Here is a 9,686-nt window from a genome sequence, read left to right on the forward strand (position 1 = left end):
ATCGGTGCACAATATGGAAGGTGAGGCTGCCCCAGTGCAGAGCAGACTGGGATTATGTGTGTGTCATTTTTGTAATGGGCAGTAGTAACTCCAGATAAACCACTCTCAGCAGACAGCAGAAGCAGATTAATGACTTCACTACAGGTTTCGGAGTCTCCAAGCCAATTAGCAAACTATGGGGCTTCTCTGCTGAAATTACAGAGCCTATAAGCAGCATTTCAGAAGTTTGCAGCAGTAATGAGACTACGGCTGTTTGCTCTACTTTTGTGATTCTGCATGCTGACAGTTATGCAGATGGCGCCATCAACATTCAGAACCTGCTTCAGAATAAATTTTGTGCTAAATCTGGAATAATCTTTGCAGTGACACCTTGTAGTGAACCTGTCTTAGAAAACTTAAGTAATATTATGAATGGTTCAGCATGGACTATTATGCTATCAACAAAATTTTCTGAATTAATGCTTTTATCTGTTTCAGTCCTTCACCTCCCTTGTCAATGCTTTTAACTGTATAAATTACAACTCTTCTGAGGCCATTAAGCAACCCGCTTACCCAGAAAATTTTTGTTTTGCAGGCTGTTAATGCACTGTAAGAAGATAGCCCTGACCTTGCAAAACAAGGAGAGAAAATTTTCCATGACTCTACATACAGGCAACAGTGAGAGATACAGAGGGAGGAAAGGATGAAACAGAAACTCTAGCACTTTTCATGGTGGAAAATTGTTAAAGCAGACCATGTTTAGAATAAAGCAGAAATTATATTCCTTGCTTTTCCTTTATGAAGGAAGGGAAACTCTTACTTGACAAAACTAATGGTTAAGTTCTCTGTCAAGGCATGTTAATTAAGTACTGCTGAATGCATGCCATATATGAAGGCATGCCTGTCACTGTGTCTACTTAGAGGTACAACATGCTGCCAAATTGAAACCTTAGCTATGATTGGCTTTATCTTGTGAGCTCTGGCAGACATGTATTGTTTTCCATTAGCAATGTACAGCTTTTCACATCTTGTAGCTGATATTGGAAAATACTAATAAAGGAGGAACTCCTGTCATCAAAATGAAATCAATGCATTATAAAAGCATTCTGTGAAATATATCACTGCTTTGGGAAATAGGCCTTTCAAGGTTATTTTGGTTTTGTGACATTTGAAGGTTTTGTCTATAAAGAAAACATTTGCTGATGTGCTTTGTTATATCAACAAACGTTTTCCGGGATCATTCTGACTAAACTTTGTTTGGCATATTCTTTACAGGAAAATATTAGACAATTATGTTGTAGAGAATAGTGAGAGAGACTCTATTTGTCTGCAAGGCAAGTGTTTTGATCAGAGGCTGGAACAGGAGGAAAACAGAAATGGTATCAGTTTGAAATTTTTTTTTTTTTTTTTTTTGCATTTCATGTATTATAGTTCTCAAGCATATTTGAACAGATTTAAGACAATTCTTCAATGTTCTTTGCTCCTCCTGTACTTGATTTGTAGGACTGCTAGCAGTGAGTTAGTAAGCCAGCTTGCATTAGGTATCACTATAGTTTTGTATTGGTGATGTGAAATGTAATTACTAAAATAGCACTGGAAACCTTTGCTTTTTCTGGTAGAAATTAGATTAAACATGATGATTTATTATTTTCTGAACACCAAAAACTGGCTGTTCCAAATTTAAAGACAGTTAGCTCTGAGCAACAATTAGTTCCTTGCTGAAGACAAAAGGCAGTAAAAGGAGCTTTCGTGTCTGGATCAGCATCTGTGATGTTGCTCGTGTTGTTCAGCACCATGCTTGTAGGAGGTAGCTGGTGTGCTAGATGTGACAGTGCTTTCATGTGGTGTGATTTTTGATACACTGTTTTGTGCCCTGACTGTTCCTTTTGTTGCAAATGAGGAGAATACCAGCTGCGTGTCTGTGTCAAAAATTTAGGCCAAGAATCATCTATGGACACGCCATGTGCTTCAGCCACATGCAGGCCGTGCCCTTGTGGTGCAGGAAAGTAAATTTGTGGAGTCGAGGGGCTGTTGGGTATCCACAGCCCTTGCAAAGTGCTCTCAGTGCAGCCAGTCTTGGTGCCTGGGATTGCAGAAAGACCTGAGCAGAGTAAGAGGCCTCCTCAATTAATCACCCCCAGTACTATGAGTGGTACCTATCAACAACAGACAGCTGCCTGCAGCAGTGCATGGTCACCATCAGCAGGGTGGGGCTGGGCCTCTGCTCCCCTCTGCTCCTCTCTGCTCCCCGTGCCACAGTGGGGTGGCCGGAGCCACCCAAGCTCCTTGAGGAGAGCCACAAGCACTGTGAGCAAGGGTGGAGAGCTTCAGCTGTGGGAGGCTTTTGGCGTTCCTCTGCCAGTGCTGATTCATCGAAGTGCTGTCTACAGTATTTATACCCTTTTTTATTTTTCCCCACAGTGTAAAAGTACTTTTTCCTGTGATATTTAAAATGGTAAATGTAAGACAACATGTCTATAGCATACAGTCTATAAATTACACCAATAGGAGGCTTATGTGAAGAAAACAGAAGGAAAAGAAAATGGGAAGGTATCTAAGAGAAACAGGGGTAGATGCAGCCTGTCCTGAAATCTTACGCAGATGAATGTTTACAGAGGGGAAAAACACGCTTGAACCAAACCTCAGCAACCCAGAGACTCCTGTTCTTGAGCTCCTGAGCTGTTCCATTGTTGTTGCTACTTATTTGTTCCACCTCTATAAAATCATTCCCTCTGTGTGGTCTCAGAAAGTACCAGTTGCTTTGCTGGTGAGAAGCCCAGCATACTACTTGCAGGTAGTATCCTACTGTGTAGCTCTCAGCCAATGTTTGGCAGTTAAAGTCCTCAGGTCGTTTACACTTTAATCCTCTTTCAATAGCTAGTTCAGAAAAAACGTGTTCCCACAAGTGTTACTGTCTGCTCATACTCCTGCATAGAGCCTTCAAGAACCACACAGACAGCTGTCTTGAACACTAGGTGCCTGCGAATAAAAATTACTGTCTCACTTCAATGCAGAGATGTGTTCCTTGTCACTACTAACCACTGCCCATCCTCCTGCCACACTTACCCCGATGCTTACTGTGCTGACCGGCTGGCTACTGCTGCAACTCCAGCCAAATGAAGCTCCTGTTACTCCTGCAGTCTGAGGCTGCACTCACTGCTGACTGCAGCTCTGCTGTACCTCTCCCAGGCAGCTGCCTTCATGCTACGTGCAGAGTTTCCTGAGCACTGCAGCAAAATGCAGCACTCAAAAGGGTATGCAGGGATACCCTAGCAAAGGGTGGAAATTTGTATCCTTCTATGAGAAAAGTCTAAGAAATGAGAATTTCATCCAGTTCTGACCTGATCCCGCTCACACAGTCACTGATGCTAGTGCTGGAAAAGCAAGCTGAGCAACCCTCCCCTGTGTTTGGAATGGTAAAAGAAAAAGAATTCCAGAGTTTTGACTACAAACCAAATATATGGAATTACAACTAAAGCTGAATTACTGCTCTGAAGGAAAAGCTGAAGAAAACCGTTGCCATGACTATTGCATTTGCAAGGGAGACTCTCTTCTGCATCTCAGAGCACTCTGCAACCCTCAGCCTCCACATTGTCTCCTCTCTCTGGAGGTTCCAAATGTTACCTTGATAACACCTGTCCCATTTGTACACTTTATCCTGGCAGGAGTGAACAAACGTTCAGAGATGGGGAGAGACCTTGGGGATGCTGAGCATCATGTGGACTTGAGTGAAAGGATACTGGCCTGGGTGGCACAGACAAGGAATGATGGTCACCTGGTTCAACAGCAGTGTTTGAAGCAGGTGCTTTATTAATGGTTGGAAATCTGAAGTGCCCAAACAGATGAGGAAAGACTGTGGTGAGGATGAGGGATCAGACAGCAAGGCAACACACTGGAAAACTGCACTCTGGCATCAGTCTCAGCCCCCTCTCCCCAAAGGAGGTTACATGTCCAGAGATGGCCCCATGCTTTGCTATGTTCAGCTTTTAAATGAAGACAATGATCCTTATGTCACAGAAGGCTATATGTATTTTAGTAACAAAGTCTTGTAGGCATTGTACAATGGAAAACAGAGCTAACATATTTCATATGCCTAATGGCTTATTTGACTTTCTCTGCAGCTGAATATTTGTGATTTTAATTTTTTCTTTGTTCTGCCTGAAGGCCTTGTAAGGATTTCTGCAAAAGTGCTGAGACATATTAGCTGGAATAAGCCATTTTCTGGGAATTTTTTTTCTCTCTTAGAAGTATAATCCTATTGCAAAATTTCTGGCATTTATTTTACAAACAACTTGACCTGCGGAAAGTGTGAAGTCTTGAGGCTGCCACCTTGTCCCACACTGTATCCAACCCCTAGAGAAAGGGCGAGGTAAAAGCAGCAGCTCTTCGATCTCAGAAAACCATCAGTCTCATTTGATGTAACCACTAAATGGGAGGAAAAAAAGCAAAACTCAAAGCTGAGATAAGGCAGCTTCTTCTCAGATTTCACTGCTGGGGATGGTCTGCCTGCACTCCCTGGCTGATAGGCAGAGTTCAGGGGTACCCAGGGTACCAAGGACAGTACCTCGGTACCCAAGGTACCAGTGGCATATATCCCAGAGATTTATAATTCTTAAATAAACTAAGGCAATCTGTGAAGAACAGCTTTAAAGACCTCAGCGCAGTTAGCATTAAAAGCCAAGCAAGCGTCTCCACTCTGCTCTGACTGAATCTTCTGAGGCATGCTTGCAAGAAGCCTCAGTAAAATGTGTATCAGTAATTCAGCTTGCAGAAGAAAATGGAGCAGAAGCTTATACGCTGCAGCAGTGGAACACACAGCCTAGATAAGGAAGGAATTGGTTACATGAGTGTCAGTTGTAGACTAATGCAGAAATGTGAAACCCATTGTCAAAGGGCAAGTGCTAAGAGCTTGTGGACTTTCCTCAAGCAGGCTGGTTGTCTGGATATGAGGATGTGGGACAATGCCAAGGGGATGGCTGTGATCAACAGCAGCTCCACAAAGAGAACTACTACTGAAATGAGACCAGTCCTTCTTATCAGAAAATCACCAGATAGGCAGAGACACCTCTGCACAAGGAACTGAGAAACTCAGTAGCTGAGCCTTATGTCATTTAAAAAAACCACTGACCCTCTGCTTCCTAACATAGACTTAAGCCAGGTTTGCAAATAGTTTTCCTGTTAGTCCACGCCCTGTCTTTCTTCAGGGTCAAGCTAGAGTCAGCAATCAGAGATAGACTAACAAAAGAGTCCCTAGTCATGATTTAGTAGGAAGGTACCTCCAGAGAACTCTTCACTAAAAGGCCACACACTTGACTCTGACCAGCTGCTTATGGAAACGGTTAGAAGGCAGAAAATAAGAGCAGAACTTTCCAAAGCATGTAAGCATGTGACAGTGTGCATGCATACTCACACACACACCCATGTGGCCAGAAACCACTGGGAGCTGGGATTCTTTCTGACAGACAGAATGGTTTCAGGATATATATGGCAGTGTAAAAGGTCATGGTTAGTCTGAACAGCTCGATGCCTTTGCAGATTTCCAGTGACAGTTACAGCTGCAGATGACTAAAATGTAGGGATGCTTACGGCACTTGCATCTGAAGCCAAGGACTGAAATACTACCCGTGTGCTCCCAGCCACTCAGCAGCTTCCGTGAGAGCTGCAGCGCGTGGCGTGCTGCAATCCAGACCGTTGCCTAGCACTCGTACTCTGTTTTGTTTGCTCTCTCCAGTTGTGCTGGCTGGGGCTTACGGTAAATGGAGTATTCATCCAGTTACCCCTGGGCACCCCTTTCTACTGCCATCTATTTGAGGAAAAGTAGCTTTACCACATGGATGTTTGCTCCCAACTATTTTGAACTCCCTGGAGCCTTTAGAACATGCTGTTAACCCAGAGTGCTTGCTGGCTGATCAGCTCTGTAGTTTTTCTCTGCAGTGAATTAGTGGAGGGGTCTGTAAAAATGCCTGGGAGTTAAGTATGCATATTCCCAAGTATCATGACTAGCCTAGTAGGTTTCGTTGTAGGTGAAATGTCTGTTCTATTCTTGGAAAGCAGAGGATGTAAAGTATTTTTTATTCCACCCACTATGGAAATCTTGTGAATTCAATAGCTAAAATTCTGTTTATCAACACTGTTGGGCCTATCTTTTCTTTGGCTTGGGAGATAAGAAAGGAAAATAACAGGGAAATAATTTGTGTAGTGTCAAAAAAGGGCAGCAAAGAGACTGTGAGCAGTCTGTTCTGAAAGTTTCACATCTATAATATACCTGAATGGGTACAGCCTGAGGGACACCAGGGGCTTCTGATGTCAGAAGGGCACAATCTGCAGTTTAACAGAGATTAAATATTAGTCAAACCAATCAATTGTAAACAAAATCACAGTGCACTCCCAAAATGTCTCTGGTAGAAGATCACACCCTGTCAGAACACTGTTCAATCCCAGCATGACTAGCAAAATCAACACGCCTGACTTTACCTGATAATGGCCCAGTTAAAGTACCATGAGCTAAGGCAGCTTATTTGTAAGCCAAAACTATTTTTTTATGCTTGCTTTTTTTTTTCTTTTTTAAACTGTCTCTTAGACAACTGTCAACTTTAAACCACTGTTCTGGTGAATCTGAGGCTATCTCATATTTTGCAGATGTTACTTTGGTAGTGAATTTTACTCTGGTAGTTGATTTTGTTACATTTAAATCCTGCCCTGTAAATTTACAAGTCTTACTGCTCAAGATCTGCTATTAAGCCTAGGGCAGTTTCAACCAGAATGCCATACTGGCTAGCAGGAAGGTCTTTGGATATACGAGTTCAAACATGTGGGTCTTTTACAACGCGTGCTACGGATTGCCAGGAGAGGGAGAAAATTTTGTCTTCTGGGAGAGAAATTCAGCTTTCACAAGCTAGGCAAATACTGCCTTAAAAGTTAGGTGCACCACTGCCGCTGATTTTAAAGATATAAATGTTTGAATTTCTGAAAATTGCAATCTCTGTCAATGTACTTTCAACCTCTTGAAATAATATCAGGGCAATGGAGAGAGGAAAGGAAATTTTGCCGCTTGCACATCAAATACCAAAATAATGTGGAAAGCCATAGATTAACTAGAATGTATAAAACCTCTGAATGCTTTTATGAGGATAGTTGTAAATTTGCCTTATTTATGTCTGTTAGAAATTCTTGCATCATGTGGAATAGCACCTATGTCCTGTAGCATGTTTCCATTACTAAACTACTGTGTGTATTTGAGGGAAGTTAATCTATAAATTATTTCTATTATATGAAAATATATACATGGAGGCATACAGCTATACAAATAACTTGTAAAATTAGTATTCTTTGTAAAACTTTTTACATATTGTAAAAAAACATAGCTCATTATCTTCTTATTTCCGTTTTCACAGTACAGAAAAAATTAGTCAGCCAAATACTGTCATGGATAGTTGTGACAAAACCCTGACTCCCCTGGAAACAAAATGTCATTCTTACACTCCAGGGTGAATAGGCAGAGATCCTTATTTCCTCATAAGAAATGAGGCACCTCCAGAGACCAGACTTCTCTGTCTCAGTCTGTGTCCACAGGCAGACTGCAGACAGTTTCTGCTGTCACCTGTGAGTTAAATGCCAAGGGACAAGGAAAGCTCACAGCTTGCAGGGGTTCAGCAAACATGCCAAAACTTTTCAGATCCTGCCGACTCACATCTCCAGCCATCTCATAATTTCTCAGGATGTTAACACCAATCTGCACAAATCTATTTGCTTACATAACAACTAATGATTCAGCTCCCAGAATTTTATTGACAGGATGATAGAAAGAAGAGTTTCCAGTTAAAGGAAGAAACTTTGTCATCTGGCTTGTCCAGAGTGCACTTGCATATGAAGAGATGGGTTTTTAGACCAGAAGCTGAACATCTAGATCATTAATGTCACCTAATGTGTGCAAACACATTTTAGGAGATGAAGCCTATACATGCAACTACCTCATGTGTACAATCTCCCCTACGTGAGGGTGTGTCTAAGGCACATGGTGCTTGCTGCCCTGAGGGAGACAGGGATATTTTGTGATACAGCACACACAGACATTGCTCAGACTCAGGCAAGGTGAGCAAGTCCCTTGAGCCTTCATCCTGGCCCTGGCCCAGGGGTGCGGTTTGCATCCCTGGCCAGCCAATGTGGGGGTCTCCCTGCTGTGTCTCAGCCCCTGGCAGCAGACGTTTCCAACATGGGTGTCTCTGTTTGCCCTCAAAAGCTCTTCTGCTTTATATGAAAATACATAAATATTCATGGTTAAGGGCAAATTTCAGTGATTGCATGTAGCATCAGTGGTGGCATCTGTGACACCATGGGGTGTGCCAGAGGTGTGGGCAAGCACTGGCAGCCTGAAAGGGGCTTTACTAAGGTAAGTTTGGCAGCAGCTGACAGGTGTTGCAGTTTATTGAATCATTTGGCCTTAGCTCACATGCAGGCAGTTGCACAAATGCTTTACACCTCTCTCTGCTCAGCCTGCCACTTGCTCCAGCTCCCCTTTCTGGAAGCATTCTTGATCTAATATCCTATATTGCCTTCCTGACCTGACTGTCAGCCAGGTCTGTGTAGGCAACTAGGTGCCAGTTTAGGGAAGACACAGACTGCAGACATAATACAGAGCAGCTGGAGTGCCTGTCCATCTTGCAAAATGTAACACGTTTTTCTGAGTTAGCTCGGGGCCTGACAGAAGTATAGTTATGGTGGGGATACTAACTGTTGTATGAACAAAAGCAGGATAAAGAATTTGAGGAAATCACTGTATTAACACATATATATAGCTTCTAGTGGCAAAGCTAACAACTGAGATGTGGATTAGATTTCTCATTGCTGAGCATGACCTGACTTGAGGATGAAGAAATCTCTACAACTTGGGTCATAGGGATAAGGAGGTGAAGGGTTGAAACTAAATACAGCACTTTACAACCACATGTCTTGCTGAAATCAGAATCTGACTTCCAAAATATTATCAATAGCGATCTTTAAAACCCTTCAGCTGGTTCAGACCAAGCTCTGTCAAGAATTGTCTAGGGACCTGTGGCTTTTTCCTTATGGTATTAAATGAATATCTATTCTTCAATCTGGAATGAGGGACGTGAATGCACTGTGAATGTGTGTATGAGACACAATGCTACTGAGCTGTGACCCAGACACTGAGGGTGCAACTACTCCACAGCAAACCAGAGGTGTCTGCAAGGTGAGTAGCACGTTAGTCCCTTGCATGTGTGACAAATCCCTTCTGCTGTCTCATGCGAACAGCTGTGAGGACAAGAATACCCTGAGGTGAGAACTAAGTAATCACAACGCTATTATTTCCCTTAGCACCATTCTCCACTCATAGCTTTCAAAACCAGACGGTTTTGAGGAGTGTCTTGGTTTGAAAGACATGTGTCTGCTAATGAAAGCAGGAGTCTCCCTTGAAATGAAAAAAAAAAAGGCAACCCCCCTTCCCTCCGAATTATTACAATTTTGAAATTAAGGGGCTTTCAGGCAAAGATATGAGGAATAGGAATAACAGTTCTTTATTATGACATTATCTATATGTGTATAACCAGTCAAAAAACAACAATAGCTATAGCAGTGACAGCAAACAATCACAAACCCAGTCCCAGCCTTCTCGGCTCTCAGGCCCTTTCCCCTCGGGTGCAGTTCCGCTCGCAGCCGGCAGGGGCGCTGGCGGCTCCCGGTGAGCA

The sequence above is a fragment of the Corvus brachyrhynchos genome, unplaced genomic scaffold (genome assembly GCF_000691975.1).
Source record: "Corvus brachyrhynchos isolate BGI_N302 unplaced genomic scaffold, ASM69197v1 scaffold90, whole genome shotgun sequence".
In the NCBI taxonomy this organism is placed as follows: Eukaryota; Metazoa; Chordata; class Aves; order Passeriformes; family Corvidae; genus Corvus; species Corvus brachyrhynchos.